Below are 20,171 nucleotides of genomic sequence, written 5' to 3'. Positions count from 1 at the left end.
GTGGGCAGGGACGCTACATTTCCCTGACAGTACACAGGGTGAACATTGTGGAGGTCAGGAGCGAGTCGTACCCTGGGATGGCACAGGTGCTACTGACGCCAAAGATTGCGGGCCCTACTTCCATCAGGATTTCCGCCACCACCTACATTAGTGGCTGCAACCCCCACTTCTCCTCCTCCGCCTTATGCTCCACTTCCACCTCTGAATTATCATCCCTTCAGCCATCAGTCATTAACTGGAATCAATGTAGCACTGCAGTGGGAAAGCAGCAACAGGCCTTGCTGAAACTAATATGTTTAGGTGACAAACAGCACACCGCCGCAGAGCTGTGGCAGGGTATAAGGGACCAGACTGAGCTGTGGCTCTCGCCACTCAACCTTCAACCAAGCATGGTTGTGTCTGATAATGGCCGTAACTTGGTGGTGGCTTTGGAGCTCGGCAAGCTCACTACATACCATGTCTAGCCCACGTGTTCAACTTAGTGGTTCAGCGGTTTCTCAAAACCTACCCCAATTTTTCCTGGATGCACATTTTCACAAGTCATCTACAGCTGTCTCCAGTCTGGCAACACTGCAGCAGCGCTTGCAATTGCCAGCTCAACGACTGTTGTGCAACGTGAGCACGTTGGCCAGGCTTTGTGAGCAGCAGAGGGCAGTAGTGGAATACCAGCTGCAACATGGTTGTCGCCTTTCCAGTCAGCTTCCGATCTTCACAAGCGAAGAGTGGGCATGGATGTCTGACCTCTGTCAGGTTTTACGCAACTGTGAGGAATCAATACAGATGCTGAACGGTGATGCCACTATAATCAGCGTAACCATCCCACCTCCCCGCTCACAATGAAGGCGGACGCTTTGCATGTGGAAGAGGTAGAAATGGGGGAAGACAGTACACAGGGTGATAGCCAGACCACCTCAGGTCGTCATCTCAGCGCGAATTGGATGATGATGAGGAGGAGGAAGAGCAGGAGACGGTTGCCTCGGCTAAAGAGGGTAGTACCCACAGCAGGTTTATTCCATCTGTTCAGCGTGGATGGGCTGAAGAGGAGGATGAGGATGAGAAGATTAAGAGTCATCCTCCTGATGAGGACAGCAAAGTCTTGTCTGTTGGGACTCTGGCACACATAGCTGACTTTATGTTATGCTGCCTTTCCCGTGACCTTAGCGTTACACGCAGTTTGGCCAACACTGCTTACTGGTTGTTCACACTTCTCGACCCCCGCTACAAAGAGAACGTCTCATCTCTCATTCTTGTGGTGGAGAGGACTAGCAAAATGGTGCAATACCAGAAGGTCCTTGTGGAAAAATTGCTCCAAAAATTTCCAGCTGACAACGCTGGCAGCAGAGTACATAGTTCCTTGGGCAACCAAGGAGGGGAGACGAGGGGAACTCACAGCAGTTCCAACAGAAGCATGGCAACACTCCAAGGCCTGTGATAGTTTCATGATACCCCGCCAGCAACCTCACCCTGATGCGCTGCCTAGTGTCACAAGGAGAGAAAAGTTTTGGAAGATGGACAAGGAGTATGTAGCAGACAGTGTCAGGGTCCTCAGTGATCCATCTGTGCCTTACAACTATTGGGTGTCCAAGCTGGACACGTGGCTCTACGCCTTGGAGGTGCTGCCCTGCACTGCCACCAGCGTTTTGTCAGAGCGGGTATTTAGTGCTGCTGGGGGCATAATAACTGATAAGCGCATCCGCCGGGCACCTGAAAATGCTGACAGGTTGACTCTTATCAAAATAAACAAGCCCTGGATTGCCCCTGCCTTGTTTACTCCACCAGAGGAAAGCGGCTGAACATAAAGGCACTTTAAATGTGTCTTTTATGGTGTATTGAATACACTGTATTCCCATGCACCCCTTCCACCACAAAAAAAGGGTATATGGTTCAATCTTTCTTTTCTCGTACTCCTCTTCCTCCTCCATCATATCAACATGCTTATTAGGCTGCCCTCGCTCCTAATGTTTTAGAGGGTCAGCTCAGCAGCAGGCCCTCAACCATAATTTGTTTGATGGTCAGCTCAGCAGCAGGCCCTCAACCATAATTTTTTCCATGGTCAGCTCAGCAGCAGGCCCTCAACCCATAATTTTTTTGATGGTCAGATCAGCAGCAGGCACTCGCCCCTAATGTTTTAGAGAGTCAGCTCACCAGCAGACCCTCAACCATAATTTTTTTGATGGTCAGCTCAGCAGCAGGCCCTTAACCATAATTTTTTTGATGGTCAGCTCAGCAGCAGGCCCTCCACCATAATGTTTTTGATGGTCAGCTCAGCAGCAGGCCCTAAATCATCATTTTTTCCATGGTCAGATCAGCAGCATGCACTCGCCCCTAATGTTTTAGAAAGTCAACTCAGCAGCAGACCCTCACTCTTAATGTTTTAGATGTTCAGCTCAGCAGCAGGTCCTCACCCATCATTTTTTCCATGGTCAGATCAGTAGCAGGCCCTTGCCCATAATGTTTTAGATGGTCAGATCAGCAGCAGGCACTATGTGCTAATGTTTTAGAGGATCAGCTCAGCAGCAGGCCCTCAACCATAATTTCTTTTTTAATGGTCAGATCAGCAGCAGGCACTCGCCCCTAATGTTTTAGAGAGTCAGCTCAGCAGCAGATCCACAACCATAATTTTTTCCCAATGGTCAGCTCAGCAGCAGGCTCTCGCCAATAATTTTTTCCATGGTCAGATCACCAGCAGACCCTCAACCATCATTTTTTTCGAAGGTCAGCTCAGCAGCAAGCCCTCACCCCTAATGTTTTAGATGGTCAGCTCAACAGCAGACTCTAACCCCTTATGTTTTAGATGGTCAGATCAGCAGCAGGCCCTCGCCCATAATGTTTTAGAGGGTCAACAGCAGGCCCTTGCTCCTAATGTTTTTGAGGGTCACCAGCAGTCCAGCAATCATAACTTTTCAAGGGTGTGTATGATGCCCTCCTTTATGTGTAATAAAGGGTGTATTGGAGTGCCGATTCCTTGCAATTTTTGGCAGCCCTTTCACTTACTGCATAGGCTTTATGAGTGTAGAATTCCCACTACCTGAACAATTGTACCACAATGTGAATGATTATGTGATATACAGGTTGTATGATATACAAGTAAGGCTACTTTCACACTGGCGTTTCTGGGTCCGCTTGTGAGATCCGTTCCAGGGCTCTCACAAGCGGCCCAAAACTGATCAGTTTAGCCCCAATGCATTCTGAATGGATAAGGATCCGTTCAGAATGCATCAGTTTGCCTCCGTTCAGCCTCCATTCCGCTCTGGAGGCGGACACCAAAACGCTGCTTGCAGCGTTTTGATGTCCGCCTGACGATGCGGAGCCAAACGGATCCGTCCTGACTTACAATGTAAGTCAATGGGGACGGATCAGTTTTCACTGACAAAATATGGTGCAATTGATAACGGATCCGCCTCCCATTGACTTTCAGTGTAAGTCAAAACGGATCAGTTTGCATTATCATGAATTATTTTTATTTTTTTTGCAAACGGATCCGTTCTGAACAGATACAAGCGTTTGCATTATCGGTGCGGATCCGTCTGTGCAGATACAAGACGGATCCGCACCTAACGCAGGTGTGAAAGTAGCCTAAATATACAGGAAAGGATGTTTCCTAACAGTTTTTCCTCTAAAATCAATTTTATCTTTGGTTTTGTGGGTATTTTTGTCAGTCTGTAAAGTTGGCGTACTACTTGGACAACATCGTTCCCAGCAGCGATCTGGGAGTCCAAGATGCATCCTCCCAATGCTGTTCCCGAAACATTTCAGTGGTGTTTCCATCAATTTCTGACCTTTTCATGTGAACCAGACACCCTCGCCTCTTGAGAGCAGGGGGCGCCTGGTTTAATGCTCGGGTTCTCCCATTGACTTCTTTTGTGCTCGGGTGCTCAGTAGACTGTGCTCTATCAACACCAGCTAACAAGCTTTTTTTTTTTTCACTAATACACCCCGAAAAAGGCATTAGAACATATAACTGCACTGCTGAAAGGCTAATAACACTTCCCCCCCCCCCCCCGACCAATACACCCTTAAAAAGGCTTTAGAACATATAACTGCGCTGCTGAACGGTTAATAAGACTTTTTTTTTTCAACTAATACACCCCAAAAAGGCTTTAGAACATATAACTGCACTGCACAAGGGCTAATAAGACGCACAAATATTTCCTAGTAATACTATGAATACACTTAATGGCTTTATCACACAACACTTGCACCCCAATAACAAGCAAGGTTTGCTGGAATTACACAGGTATCATCTATTGCAAATCTAAAAGCAGCAGTATAACAGCAATTTCGATCCCCAGTCAGTGCAGCAAGGTGTAATAGAATTGCTCCTACTCCCCTATTGGACCATGTTTTCCTTTTATAGTGTGGAATAATTCCTCCCTATCCTTTCCCTACACTTCTAGTGATCTTTCCCTGAACTTCTATTCAGCCCAAAAAAAGTTTTAAAGTCTTTTACTACCACTTTCCCTAGCGCTTGTCACGTCTTTTCCTGCACTAAGTACACTGAAAAATGACTGAATACAAGATGGCTGAGGCTATTTATAGGGCTATGACATCACTAGGGTTGGCTGGCTGGCTGCTGATTGGCTGCATGCATGGCATTGTGGGTAAACCCTCGTTCCCAGGGTTCTTTGCTCCATGTCCTAACATGTGCAGCAACCATTTTAGGAAAAAATGCGATTCGTTACCACGACGTGTGAGGAAATTCGGATTCAATGCAAATCTAATTTTTCCTGAAATTTGGATACAATTCCACTTCGTCAACTTCCATTTGTTCATTTATATTTATATCCTTGTAACATCCTCACCCACAATTCCCTCTTTCACACTCATCTTCATATCACTACTCACATACAGGTACAGGCCACCACAGTTTCTATTGGCCCTGAGCCCTGACCCTCTTATTAACATGACCACCAACCCTCCCCTAAGATCCTAGTTTAAAAACTCCTCCAGCCGTCTAACCATTCTTTCCCCCAGAGCAGCTGCACCCTCCCCATTAACGTGCAGCCTATCCCTACTGTAGAGCCTGTAGCCGACAGAGAAGTTGTCCCAGTTCTCCGTGAACCCAAACCATTCCTTCCTGCATCAGCTTCTGAGCCACCTGTTTAACTCCCTAAGCTCCCACTGTCTCTCTAGTGATGCTCGTGGCACTGTTAGTATTTCTGAAAACACTACCATGGAGGTCCTGGACTTTAGCTTTTCTCCTCGTTCCCTAAAATCACTGTCTCCCCCTGACTTTGTCATTAGTACCAATATGGACCATGATGGTCTTCCCCAGCCCCACCCAGCAATCTGTCTATCCGATCCGCAATATGCCAAACCCGAGCACCCGGAAGACAACACACTGTTCGGCATTCCAGGTCTTGGCGACAGATGACCCTGTCTGTCCGCCTAATAATAGAGTCCCCTACCACCAGCATCTGTCTGACCTTTGCACTCCTTCCTACAGCAGTCATCCTCATGGTTGGTAGGAGAAACGCCCTGCTGCAGGTACACAGCCTTAACAACTCCCCTTATCCAGGTACACAGCAGAAAAAGATTGGTTTTTAAATTCTCAAAAACCTTTTCTATAAACTACTGTATATACAACTATTTGCAATCACTCGAACAACCCACAGAATCACCCTCAGCACCAAGACTCCAGTTCTTTAACTCCACTTATTCACAAGGCTAATTAGTGCAGCAAGTCCAGCAAGATTCCCTGTAGTTGATACAAGGCATCCGACCCCCATATTTTCTACCTGCAAAGAAAATATCATAGGACATATAGATGGCCTGATATGTCCTTTTTCCAGGCTCTCCTGTATATAGTCCCACATAGACAGTTGTTCAGGCCCGACCGATTATAGATCCGCCCATTAGAATATCTAGAACCTGACATCTAATCAATCGCACAATCATAAGGTCTATGTTGCGGGAGGGAGTCCGGACCACTCTCAGTGAATACGTCAGCAAAATCTCTGACATATTCCAGGAGCGTTCGTCAGGCCGGCTTGCAACATAGTCATGCATTTAACAGCACAATCCGTTCCCCACTTCTCAAGTACACTAGTAGTCCAGTTGATTACTGAATTATGGTGCTGTAGCTATGATAGCCCCAGAATAACTTGAGTGGGTAAATCTTTCATTGCAAAGAGTGAACACTTTTCAGTATGCATTATACCAATCATCATGGAGATACTAGGGGTATAGAATTCCACCATCCCTTTAGCCAGGAGGGTGGAATCCATAGCCATTACATGTATTGGTTCCGAGAAGACATACAAAGGAATACAGAGGGACAGGACAAACTCATAGGGTCACATTTATTAAGAACAGCATTTTAGACGGCGGTCTTACATTTAGACCATTTTCTACGCCTAAAACAGGTGAAGAAAATGATGAATGCAACTGCTGACCTTTCCCCTTCCCCACCCATGCCACGCCCACAATTTTAGACCTGGCTTGACCGGGGAAACATCGCAGATTGAAGCGCAACTAACTGTTGCTCTGCCATCTGCACCTGAAATGTGCCTAATTTAGGTGTATTTCAGATTAATAAATGACCCTCTGAGCCAGATTCCACAAATGCTAGACCCACAGTAGAAGTAAAGTCCTTGCTTCCTTTTAACTTCTCTTCCATCTTGCAGGGGAATAGTCGCACTAAGCTACATGGGTTCCTCTGTACCATGAAAGAGGACTCCAGATCACATCCTGTCAGGGGAGTCAACAGTCTAAACGCACTGTCAGTGTCATAATGTTGTCCAATGAGTCAGGTAAGGGTAGCTGACTAACATGTCTTTTAATGAATCGGAAAGCTCCTGGAGAAACTGACTTCTCAAACACGAGTCATTCCACCCCGAATCCACACACCACTTGCGGAACTTTTTCCGCAATTTTCCTCCACTGGCCTGTGGGATACAGATGTAGCAGGGGTAACACACACACTCTTAACTCAAATTTCTTAACTCATTTGGTTATCTTGAAACAAAAGCCATTGAAAAGCAATTGCTTAACGCATTTAGTTGCATTTAGTTTAGATAACATGTCTCATAAAGCATGTGTGTTAACCCTGCTACATCCGTATTAATTGTGTCTCCGCAAACGCCCTTCTGTCAGGCTCAACATACAACAAATGCCAAGAAGATTTCGTCAATAGACGCCGATTTAGGGGAATCCGCTGGGAGTGAAAAGGCTCATTCCTGTGGATCCCCTTGCGATAAATAAATAATTATTCCCACTCTCTACCACTCAGTAACAGAGGCAAGAACGCAAATGAAAAATGAACACAGCTTTCCTTAAAGGTTAGAAACTTCTTCATAACACATGAGAAGCGGTCAGGTAACTTCACTTATGGGTCAATAGACTGAGAGGCCGCCACCACCCCCAGTGCAGTCTGAACATTTTCCTGGTGCTGGACCCTTACTGCCAGATCCTGCACCTTGTATTTGTTCCACAATAGCTTGCATCGCATCCATAATACAGAGAAGAGCTGATAAATAGGTGTAGACCTGTGATTCTGTCACATATGGAGTAGTGAGGCCTTGAATTTCGCCCACACCCCTGTCACTGCCTACTTGCACAATCCTCCCTAACTGGTGGCCCGCAACTGGATGGCAGTCTCTCCCTTTCTATGTGCCGAACCTGAATCAGGGAGGGGAACACAGAGAGGAAAAATAAAGAAAGGCTGGTGACAGAAAATCACAGTGGACAAGAAACTGAAGCCTAGGTCAATACTAGGAGAGTCCAAACCAAACTAGAATCAAAACCAGGGAAGGCCAGAGGTTAAAACCAGGAAATCGCGTCAATCCAAGGACTCAAACATAGTCAGAGTCAGGGTATGATCCGATGTCAGAAGACGAATAGTAATCTGCAGAAAAACACTAGTGTGGCAATTCAAAGACCAATCACAGGCAACTTGTGGCAGGCAGGTTGCCTGTTTAAATAGGCCGCACTTCTAGGTTGGGTGCGTCATGTGACCAGTTATGTCAGCGCACCTAGCTGTGTGAGCGTTGGCCCAGATTCACTGGTGCTCCTGCACAGGGAGACCTAGCATGTCTTTCTGGCAACCAGGACACCGGCAGCATGCGTCTCTGCCCCAGATCATTACAAAAAGTTAGTACATAAAATGAGAATGCTCGGACTGGGAAAAAACGTCTGTATGTGGGTAAGTAACTGGCTGAGTGATAGAAAACAGATATTAATGGTACACACTCAGATTGGGTCACTGTCACTAGTGAGGTACCTCAGGGGTCAGTATTAGGCCCTATTCTCTTCAATATATTTATTAATGATCTTGTAGAAGGCTTGCACAGCAAAATATAAATTTTTGCAGATGACACTAAACTGTGTAATGTAATTAACATGGAAAAGGACAGTATACTGCTACAGAGGGATCTGGATAGATTGGAGGCTTTGGCAGATGAGGTTTAACCGCCTCTGGACCGCCTAACGCAGGATCGCGGTCCGGAGGCGGCTGTCCTAGGCAGAGTCACGCGTCATCTCGCAAAACGCGTGACTTCCTGTGAACGCCCGCACACAGGCGCGCGCGTTCACAGGATCGGCCGGTAAGAGACAGCCTTCCAGCGGCGATCGTTCGCTGGCAGGATGTAGATGCGTTTTTTTTAACCCCTAACAGGTATATTAGACGCTGTTTTGATAACAGCGTCTAATATACCTGCTACCTGGTCCTCTGGTGGTTCCTTTTGTTTGGATCAACCACCAGAGGACACAGGTAGCTGTGTAAAGTAGCACCAAACACCACTACACTACACTACACCCCCCCCCTGTCACTTATTAACCCCTTATGAACCCCTGATCACCCCATATAGACTCCCTGATCACCCCCCTGTCATTGATCACCCCCCTGTAAGGCTCCATTCAGATGTCCGTATGTGTTTTACGGATCAACGCATCCATGGATGCGCAAAACACATACAGACGTCTGAATGGAGCATTACAGGGGGGTGATCAATGACAGGAGGGTGATCACCCCATATAAACTCCCTGATCACCCCCTGTCATTGATCACCCCCCTATCATTGATCACCCCCCTGTAAGGCTCCATCCATAGATCGGATCCGCAAAACACATACGGACGTCTGAATGGAGTCTTACAGGGGGGTGATCAGGGAGTCTATATGGGATGATCACCCCCCTGTAAGGCTCCATTCAGACGTTCGAATATGTTTTACGGATCCATGCATCTATGGATCGGATCAGCAAAACACATACGGACGTCTGAATGGAGCCTTACAGGGGGGTGATCAGTGACAGGGGGGTGATCAGCCCATATAGACTCCCTGATCACTTCCCTGTCATTGATCACCCCCTGTCATTCATTGATCACCCCCCTGTCATTGATCACCCCCTGTCATTCATTGATCACCCCCCTGTCATTGATCACCCCCCTGTAAGGCTCCATTCAGACGTCCGTATGTGTTTTACGGATCCACGCATCCATGGATCGGATCCGCAAAACACATACGGACGTCTGAAAGGAGCCTTACAGGGGGGTGATCAATGACATGGGGGGGTGATCACCCCATATACACTCCCTGATCACCCCCCTGTCATTGATCACCCCCCTGTAAGGCTCCATTCAGACGTCCGTATGTGTTTTGCGGATCTGTGGATCCGCAAAACACATACGGACATCTGAATGGAGCCTTACAGGGGGGTGATCACCCCATATACACTCCCTGATCACCCCCCCTGTCATTGATCACCCCCCTGTAAGGCTCCATTCAGACATTTTTTTGGCACAAGTTAGCGGAAATTGATTTTATTTATTTTTTGTTTTTCTTACAAAGTCTCATATTCCACTAATTTTTGTCAAAAAATAAAATCTCACATGAACTCACCATACCCCTCACGGAATCCAAATGCGTAAAATTTTTTAGACATTTATATTCCAGACTTCTTCTCAGGCTTTAGGGCCCCTAAAATGCCAGGGCAGTATAAATACCCCACATGTGACCCCATTTCGGAAAGAAGACACCCCAAGGTATTCGTTGAGGGGCATATTGAGTCCATGAAAGATTGAAATTTTTGTCCCAAGTTAGCGGAAAGGGAGACTTTGTGAGAAAAAAACAAAAAAAAAAAAAAAAATTCTGCTAACTTGTGCCCAAAAAAATTAATTTCTATGAACTCGCCATGCCCCTCATTGAATACCTTGGGGTGTCTTCTTTCCAAAATGGGGTCACATGTGGGGTATTTATACTGCCCTGGCATTTTAGGGGCCCGAAAGCGTGAGAAGAAGTCTGGGATCCAAATGTCTAAAAATGCCCTCCTAAAAGGAATTTTGGCCCCTTTGCGCATCTAGGCTGCAAAAAAGTGTCACACATGTGGTATCGCCGTACTCAGGAGAAGTTGGGCAATGTGTTTTGGGGTGTCATTTTACATATACCCATGCTGGGTGAGAGAAATATCTTGGTCAAATGCCAACTTTGGATAAAAAAAATGGGAAAAGTTGTCTTCTGCCGAGATATTTCTCTCACCCAACATGGGTATATGTAAAAAGACCCCCCAAAAACATATTCCCCAACTTCTCCTGAGTACGGCGATACCACATGTGTGACACTTTTTTGCAGCCTAGGTGGGCAAATAGGCCCACATTCCAAAGAGCACCTTTCGGATTTCACAGGGCATTTTTTACAGATTTTGATTTCAAACTACTTCTCACGCATTTGGGCCCCTAAAATGCCAGGGCAGTATAACTACCCCACAAGTGACCCCATTTTGGAAAGAAGACACCCCAAGGTAATCCGTGAGGGGCATGGTGAGTTCCTAGAATTTTTTATTTTTTGTCACAAGTTAGCGGAAAATGATGATTTTTTTTTTCTTACAAAGTCTCATATTCCACTAACTTGTGACAAAAAATAAAAACTTCCATGAACTCACTATGCCGATCACGAAATACCTTGGGGTGTCTTCTTTCCAAAATGGGGTCACTTGTGGGGTAGTTATACTGCCCTGGCATTTTAGGGGCCCAAATGTGTGCAAAGTAGTTTGAAATCAAAATCTGTAAAAAATGGCCGGTGAAATCCGAAAGGTGCTCTTTGGAATGTGGGCCCCTTTGCCCACCTAGGCTGCAAAAAAGTGTCACACATGTGGTATCGCCGTACTCAGGAGAAATTGGGTAATGTGTTTTGGGGTGTCATTTTACATATACCCATGCTGGGTGAGAGAAATATCTCGGCAAAAGACAACTTTTCAAATTTTTTTATACAAAGTTGGCATTTGACCAAGATATTTATCCCACCCAGCATGGGTATATGTAAAATGACACCCCAAAACACATTCCCCAACTTCTCCTGAGTACGGCGATACCAGATGTGTGACACTTTTTTGCAGCCTAGGTGGGCAAAGGGGCCCACATTCCAAAGAGCACCTTTCGGATTTCACCGGCCATTTTTTTACAGATTTTGATTTCAAACTACTTTGCACGCATCTGGGCCCCTGAAATGCCAGGGCAGTATAACTACCCCACAAGTGACCCCGTTTTGGAAAGAAGACACCCCAAGGTATTTCATGATGGGCATAGTGAGTTCATGGAAGTTTTTATTTTTTGTCACAAGTTAGTGGAATATGAGACTTTGTAAGGAAATAAAAAAAATATAATAATTCATCATTTTCCGCTAACTTGTGACAAAAAATAAAAAGTTCTATGAACTCACTATGCCCATCAGCAAATACCTTAGGGTGTTTACTTTGCGAAATGGGGTCATTTGTGGTTTTTTTCTACTGTCTGGGCATTGTAGAACCTCAGGAAACATGATAGGTGCTCAGAAATTGAGAGCTGCTTCAAAAAGCGGAAATTCACATTTTTGTACCATAGTTTGTAAACGCTATAACTTTTACCCAAACCATATATTTTTTACCCAAACATTTTTTTTTATCAAAGACATGTAAAACAATAAATTTAGGGAAAAATGTATATATAGATGTCATTTTTTTGAAAAATTCTACAACTGAAAGTCTGCTGAGCTGTCTATCTAATCCCATTTTGCATGATTCAGCCTGCTGAGCTGTCTATCTAAACCCTTATGCACACTACCATATCCAATTAGACGCTAAATAAGGATACTGTCTGTGTGCGATCCACATTTTTTTTTGCAGTCCAATTGGTTTCTATGGATTTCAGGTCTGCATTATGAGGACCAGAATAAGACATGTTCTTTTTTTGGCAGAACTGACATATGAATGTGGAAAACACATGAGGCCAGATTTATCATTACTCTGACAGCTCACTCCACTTTCTCATATGGCTAAAGTCAGTTTTAACCAAGTCAGATTTATCCGTCAGTAAGCAGCTTTACAAAAGTCGCATGTCTTTACGAAAAAGTTGCATGTTCTATTAAAAGGTATGAAAAAGAAGACTGGGCACTCCTAAGATACTTGGTTACTAGTATTTATTATATTATAATTAAATCAAAAGATAAAATACATGATTTAATTATAATATAATAAATACTAGTAACCAAGTATCTTAGGAGTGCCCAGTCTTCTTTTTCATACCTTTTATCTTGTTTTGAGCAGTGGGGTGACGCTGCTTGACTGAGAGCACCCTATTTTTGGTGTACCAACCACCCTGTGCATCCTACTAATATATTATCATGTTCTATTAAAAAGTCGCATAAGATAAGCATGGTCCTCACTGGAGCGAAATTGCACTTTTTTTTACTTTTTAGCGACTTTTTAAAGTTGCAAGATTGAATCTGTCTAGAGATTCATTTACATAAGAAAACACACCCACTTTCAGAAAACTGGCGAGCATAGTGCTGAGCCAATAAAAGTAAAAAAAAATTGTGTGGTTTAAGCGATTACGCTTAAACTTTTTTCAACTTTTTCACTACATTATTCTGACTTTTAGTGATCAGCAAACTAAGCTGTAGAAACCAGTGTCAGGCAGCTGCTGCCAAGGCTAATAACATAATGGGTTGCATCAAAAGGGGCATAGATGCCCGTGATGAGAACATAGTCCTGCCACTTTACAAATCACTAGTCAGACCATACATTGGGTAGTGTACAGTTTTGGGCTCCTGTGAACAATTTCTGCAAGAATTTCTGCATAAAAACACTAAAATGTTTAAAGTAACACAAAAGAGGACAGTATACTGCTACATGTGGATCTGGATAGATTGGTGGATTTGGCAGAGAAGTTGTAGATGAGGTTTAACACTGATAAATGTAAAGTTATGCTCATGGAAAGGAATGATGAAAGTCACCCGTACTTACTAAATGGTAAAACATTGGGTAACACTGACATGGAAAAGGACCTAGGAATTTTAGGGGACAGCAAACTTAAAAGGGTTCTCCAGGAATTAAGAAAGTGAAAATACTTAAATATTACTTTATTATAAATATATTCTGAAATACCTTTCATTAGTTATGATGGCTTGTTTTGTCCAGGGAGCAATCAGCAGGAGAAATAAAATGCCCGCCGTCCTATTAGTACACAGAAAACCTGTCCTAATTACATAGGAGGACATGCTACTTCAGAGCAGTGAGCCAAAAAGCTGCCTCATCTTCATCTATGATCCTGAATACAGTTTAATATGATCTTCAGCTAAATATCTGTAGAAATTGAGTTCTTGAGGAGGCATGGAGTACTGAGAGGAGGGTAGGGGTGATGTGGATAATGTGCAGCAGCACTTGTATGCATTGTCCATTACTACAGTCTGTCCTGTCTATCTTCTCTGTACTTCATGTCTCCTCATGAACTCCATTCCCACAGAGATTCAGTTAAAGTTCTTATAATCTATATTTAGGATCATAACCCCTGACAAGTAGGAGCAGAAGATGAGGCAGCTCTTTACCTCAGTGCTCGGAATTAACTTGTCCTCCTGTATGATTAAGACAGGTTTTGTGTGTATTAATAGGACGCCGGCAATTTAGTTTCTCCTAATGATTGCTCCCTAAACAAAATGAGCCATTGTAATTAATGAAAGGTATATGGGAATATATTTACAATAAAGTCATATATAACCATCCCAAGCCGCCAGCAGTATCTGCGTGTAGCCAGCAACGTGTTTCTGATGATGCCTTTCTTCCCGAAGGCAGATGCAGCAAAAGTTACCGTGACTTGAAGCAAGGAGGCCACTGCCTTCTTGACTTCAAGCATGTGTGGAGAAGCGCGCCGGGCAGGGGATAAAACTAAGTTTTCAGTACTTTTGCTGCATCTGCCTTCAGGAAGAAAGGCATAATCAGAAACACACTGCTGGCTACACACAGGTACTGCTGGCGGCTTGGGATGGTTTTGGGAGGTGACAGGTTCCCTTTAAGTATTTTCATTTTCTAAATTCCCGGAGAACCCCGTTAACTGTAGCTATCGTGTCAGGCAGCTGCTGCCAACGCCAGTAAGATTATGGGCTTCATAAAAAGAATCATAGGTGCACGTGATGAGAACATAGTCCTGCCACTTTAGAAATGACTAGTCAGACCACACTTAGAATATTGTGTGCAATTCTGGGCTCCTGTGCACAAGAAAGACATAGCAGACCTACAAAGGGTACAGAGGAGGGCAACTAAAGTAATAACTGGAATGGGTGGACTACAGTACCCAGAAAGATTATCAAAACTAGTGCTATTTAGTTTAGAAAAAAAGATGACTGAGGGGAGATCTAATAGACATGTATAAATATATCAGGGGTCAGTACAGAGATCTCACCCATGGTCTATTTATACCCAGGACGGTGGTTATTACTAGGAGACATCCACTACTACTAGAAAAAAGAAGGTTTTTACATCAACACAGAAGATTCTTTACAGTGAGACTATGGAACTCTCTGTCAGAACAGATGGGGATGGTGAACTTATAAAAGAGTTCAAGAGGGGTCTGGATGCATTTCTGGAATTTAATAGTTATAGTTACTAGATTTCTAGAGAAAGGTCCTGGATCCAGGGAGTTAATCTGATTGACTGATTGGAGTCGAGAAGGAATTCTTTCCCCTAAAATGAGGAAAATTGGCTTTGAGCTCATGAGGTTTTTTAATTCCTTCCTCTGCATCAACTTTGCAGGGTAACCGGCTGAACTGGATGGAAGAATGTCTTTTTTCAGCCTTATATACTATATTTCTATGTTACAAGAAGAGGCATAGGATAGAGTAAGTATAATACATATAAGAGGAACAAAAAATATATAAAAACATTACAAATTTCCCAAAAACTATGAAGCAACACAAGGAATGGGGTTCACGTCTCCTGGCCCAGGAGGATTATAATCCTGCAAATACTTCCACATTTTCTATTTTAAAGAGGCTCTGTCACCCAGATCAAGTCTACCCTACCAGGCATATGACCTGGTAGAGACAAAAAAACATACCTTTATTTTTCATGTCACTGGCCGGTTAGGCAGAAAAAGCAACTTTTAAAAATATGTTAATGAGGAATTCGAGCACTCGGAGGTGGGCTTATGCATTCCGAGCACTGATTCTGCTCATTGCTAATGCTTGGCCTTCTGCACCTAATCACGCCCCCATGTCTTTTGATTGATAGCGCTACATCCATCGAAAAATAGGTGCACAAGTGCACAGGCGCAGGATCTCAATCAAAAGATATGGGGGTGTGATTAGGTGCAGAAGGCCGGCATTAGCAGTGCTTGGAAGGCATAACCCTGCCTCCGAGTGCTCGAATTCTTCATTAGCATATTTGTTAAAGATGCCTTTTCTGCCTAACCGGACTGCAGACATGAGAAATAAAGGTATGTTTTTTGTCTGCATGGTCGGGGTAGACTTGATCTGGGTGACAGAGCCTCTTTAATGTTTTGTGGAAAATCAAACAAGAGTTTTCTGGAGACTTTTCTATTTTGTGTGCAATGGAAATGCAGGGAGCACACACAGTGGTGGTATTCCTAGGTGACATTTTTGGCATACATGGGACAGTCATGGCATACCAAAAGGCAGCGTGGCAGCGTGATGGCATATTAGGGCCCAGAGCTTTCTGGAGCACATAGTATTTTTTCACACAACAGCCTTTATTACTAGTTAATTATAATTTCTCTGTGTTCAGTCACGATGCTGTATGGTCTACACTGGGACAGCACCTGGACATGAACATCATCCATCTGCATGAGCCTTTAGAGAGCATTCTTCATTCTTTCCTGTAGTCTCATTTATGTAAATAGAGATTGCAGAGATCCATGCACCTGCTGCAGAAAGGTCTAACAAACCATCGATCTTTGAGGGGGGTGTCATATAGAATTAAGGCAGGTGCTGCAAATATATGCTTTATTCAGTAGTCACCCACTTCACACATCACAATGATGTGGTTGCTATTATGCACTGTTGTCAACAAACTGTTCAGTACAATGTTTTTTGCATAATTTGTGCAATAGTCATCAATATTATTACATAACATAATGCTTACAAGCAAGATAAAGGAGGACGGGACACTCTCAATGTCCGAAATCCAAATGTAAACAATGGGTCAGATTTGCTTTTAGATATTGTAATGCAAACGCTTGTTCATCTGTTGATGCGGACACTAAATCATCAGTTCTGAGCAGCAGATCGTCCTGTGCAAACACTGATCCCCTGCCTGGAAACAATGAGTCTGTATGGGTACAAGCACGTCATAGTGTTCACTCATCCCCATACAGAGGAGATGATTACCGAACATAAATGCAGCTTTTATCTCCTCTTACTAGCAGGCAATTATCAGGAACGACACAGATTGTCCCAAAAATTGCCTGCACTATTGACTCGTGTAAAGGGGCTGTTAGACTAGACAGTCTAAAAATGTGCCATATTAATAGTGGCTCATGCTAGATGCTAAATTTAGTGCATATTTAGACTAATTTAAGTTTATACCACCCTTTAGCTTTCATTGTGCCATAATTTTGTACATCTGTAGCCACACATCCCTTCCAACAAACCACCCATCCTTTCCCACTAAGCACCACTTTGTTGAACAAGTCAAAAAAGTGGTTTATAAAATGAAACATTTAAAAAATGTGGTGCAGAGTATGTATGCAAGTTCTGACACATTTCGATAATAAATCTCAACAAATGTTTATGTAAATTGCAATTAATTACAGTATGTATGTCTCATTTCAAATGCTCTCACCAAACAACTGGTATTTTTTATATATATATATATATATATATATATATATATATATATATATGTTTACCTTTCTTTTTTTATATATCTAAAACACATATTATGAAATAAAGAACTAACAGAAAATCAGTAACAAGATAATTCACTACACTAAACATACTTACAGTGTTACTTGGGGTCTTGAAGAGCACTCCTACAGTCAGGCTTGGTTGTGTTAATGTAGAACAAACAGTTCTAATGAACTAGATGAAGGAAAACATGCTTTAGTTTGAGAAGCTTTTTATTCTTCCGTTTTTTTTTTTTTTTCATAATACTCCCAGTTCCTCTTTTTAGTTTCCTGTGTCAGGAGCTGGCTCAGTTTTGACTACTGTACAAATGACACTCAATTGGCACTCTCATGTATTACTATTTAATATTCAGAGTGCATATGTAATATACTGTAAGTATAATTTATCTTTAAAAAAAGATTACCTAGTAAACTAATACGTTAAATAAAAAAGAATGGTTAAGTATCATAGACAAGTATCATAGACAAATATATTTCTCACTAAGAATCCACAGCAATTGTATATTAGTTAGAAATCATGTGTTTAACTTCAGATATCAGTCATTTGACAATATGAATTGACATATTAAAATATACACTCACCTAAAGAGTTATTAGGAACACCTGTTCTATTTCTCATTAATGCGATTATCTAGTCAACCAATCACATGGCAGTTGCTTCAATGCATGTAGGGTTGTGGTCCTGGTCAAGACAATCTCCTGAACTCCAAACTGAATGTCCGAATGGGAAAGAAAGGTGGGCTACAACAGCAGAAGACCCCACCGGGTACCACTCATCTCCACTACAAATAGGAAAAAGAGGCTACAATTTGCACAAGCCCACCAAAATTGGACTGTTGAAGACTGGAAAAATGTTGCCTGGTCTGATGAGTCTAGATTTCTGTTGAGACATTCAAATGGTAGAGTCCGAATTTGGCGTAAACAGAATGAGAACATGTATCCATCATGCCTTGTTACCACTGTGCAGGCTGGTGGTGGTGGTGTAATGGTGTGGGGGATGTTTTCTGGGCACACTTTAGGCCCCTTAGTGCCAATTGGCCATCGTTTAAATGCCACGGGCTACCTGAGCATTGTTTCTGACCATGTCCATCCCTTCATGACCACCATGTACCAATCCTCTGATGGCTACTTCCAGCAGGATAATGCACCATGTCACAAAGCTTGAATAATTTCAAATTGGTTTCTTGAACATGACAATGAGTTCACTGTACTAAAATGGCCCCCACAGTCACCAGATCTCAACCCAATAGAGCATCTTTGGGATGTGGTGGAACGGGAGCTTCGTGCCCTGGATGTGCATCCCTCAAATCTCCATCAACTGCAAGATGCTATCCTATCAATATGGGCTAACATTTCAAAAAAATGCTATCAGCACCTTGTTGAATCAATGCCACATCGAATTAAGGCAGTTCTGAAGGCAAAAGGGGGTCCAACACCGTATTAGTATGGTGTTCCTAATAATTCTTTAGGTGAGTGTATGAATCTCTGTCTTATAACTGGTTAGAGTAACTTTAAGTGTAAACTTGTAAGATGTGTAAAGTGTATTAGTAACAGACAGTGGGTGTAGACCCACTGTACCAACTAACCGATCTGGTTTTGGGCTAACTATAAGGGCATTATAAGTCCCCTGTTTTTCACCTTTTAAACCCCTATACAGGGATCTGGTCTTCGTTGCAGGGGAGCCTCTTGAGATAGCCCAGGTGTAGTTGGATTGGAGGCAGATCCACAGGGATTTGAGACACCGGTGTGACGCACATAACGGTCAGGCAATATATTAATAATCAAGGGAAAGGCCTTGGTCACAGCAGATAGAGTTATTTAGCAGATAGACGTATTTGAGAAACAAGTCAGCTGTTAGGGCAGGTGGCAATAAAGCAATGTAGGAAACAAGCTAAGGTCAGGGCAGGCAGTGTCGAATCAGAGTAGGTTGTCAGTCAGAAGTTTGGTACACAAGCAGTCAGACAGACAACGCACATTCACTGGTTAAATAGAGACTAGGAACCTAAAGCTCAGGCAGCCCCTCCCTTTGACTGGGGGAAGGTGTGTTTTATAACTTGGGGTGGCCAACCATTGGCTGGGGAAGGATTTGGATGTGCATGTGCTGGCTCTTTAATAGGCCAGGAAAGGGCACATGCACACCTTATGGGACGGGCCTAGAGACCTACACATAGAATGCAGGCTGTAGCCTGCAGAAGACACAAGAGGGGCCAGCAGTTGGGACTGCTGCTGACTGGGAGGGCAAGTGCTGACTGAGGGAGCTGGTAGGGTGAGCAGTGTGGCACCTGTGCCTACAATGAGGAGTAGAGCAGCGGAGGGAATGGGATGCCAGCTCAATAGATAGAAGATAGTGCTCAGAAAGACTTTCAGAAAACTATTTATGGACATTGCAATGTAATTGTTGAATATGTATGCCATACTGAATATGGTGAAACCTCTCCAAAAGACCACCATCTTATCACAACCATTTCCTGTGGCATATTTTCAACCTTTAACTATTATGCATTATAATTTTCTCTGAGATGACCAGCCCACTAATAGACTATTTTTCAATGCAGGTAAAAGGAATAGATCAGGTCTATTTCTCAATAAGAGGGAGTACTTATGTACTTTTTAAGGAATGCCAGTCTCGTACCAGTGAAGGAACTTTTTGGCCCAGATCTCTTCACAGATTTACTGTCATTAGGGATTCCTCTGGTCTTTTTGATTATAACCTTTGTTATTGTTATGACCTATATTAAATTTACCCTTTGGATACGGAAAAGTGGGTCAGAAATCTGAGCGACGTACAGCTGCGGCGCTGTGTACACCCGGTCTCTGAGCGAAATCGCTTGGTGACTGGGTTTTTTAACCATTCATGGAGCTGCAGGGGGGTTGCACAGGGTCTGTCTTCCCCCCAAGGTCATGCAGGGACACCAGTGTTTTGCGTCCCCTGCCTGCGCTGTGATTGGCTGGAACAACTCTCCAGCCAAAGGCAGTAGTATAGCAGCACAGGAAAATGCTGAACCTGTCTGCAGGTACCCTTTGTAGAGGTTCTGTCCTTCTTTGTGCTGCTTGTTGGCTTAGT

At 43.5% G+C, this 20,171-nt stretch overlaps 1 protein-coding gene across 1 annotated transcript in view; it reads right to left on the bottom strand.

Annotated features, from left to right (window-relative positions):
• The window catches only part of BTK (Bruton tyrosine kinase), a 474,008-nt gene extending 456,701 nt beyond the window's left edge, over positions 1-17,307 (bottom strand). Inside the window, exon 1 of the mRNA XM_044306622.1 lies at positions 17,205-17,307. The gene's annotated coding sequence lies outside the window, so the exon portion shown is untranslated. The remainder of the gene's footprint in view (positions 1-17,204) is intronic.
• Positions 17,308-20,171: the final 2,864 nt, after the last annotated feature.

This window comes from Bufo gargarizans, chromosome 9 (genome assembly GCF_014858855.1).
Source record: "Bufo gargarizans isolate SCDJY-AF-19 chromosome 9, ASM1485885v1, whole genome shotgun sequence".
Classification (NCBI taxonomy): Eukaryota; Metazoa; Chordata; class Amphibia; order Anura; family Bufonidae; genus Bufo; species Bufo gargarizans.
Note: the sequence above shows the minus strand (reverse complement) of the source record. Positions and strands in the feature narration are given on the sequence as shown.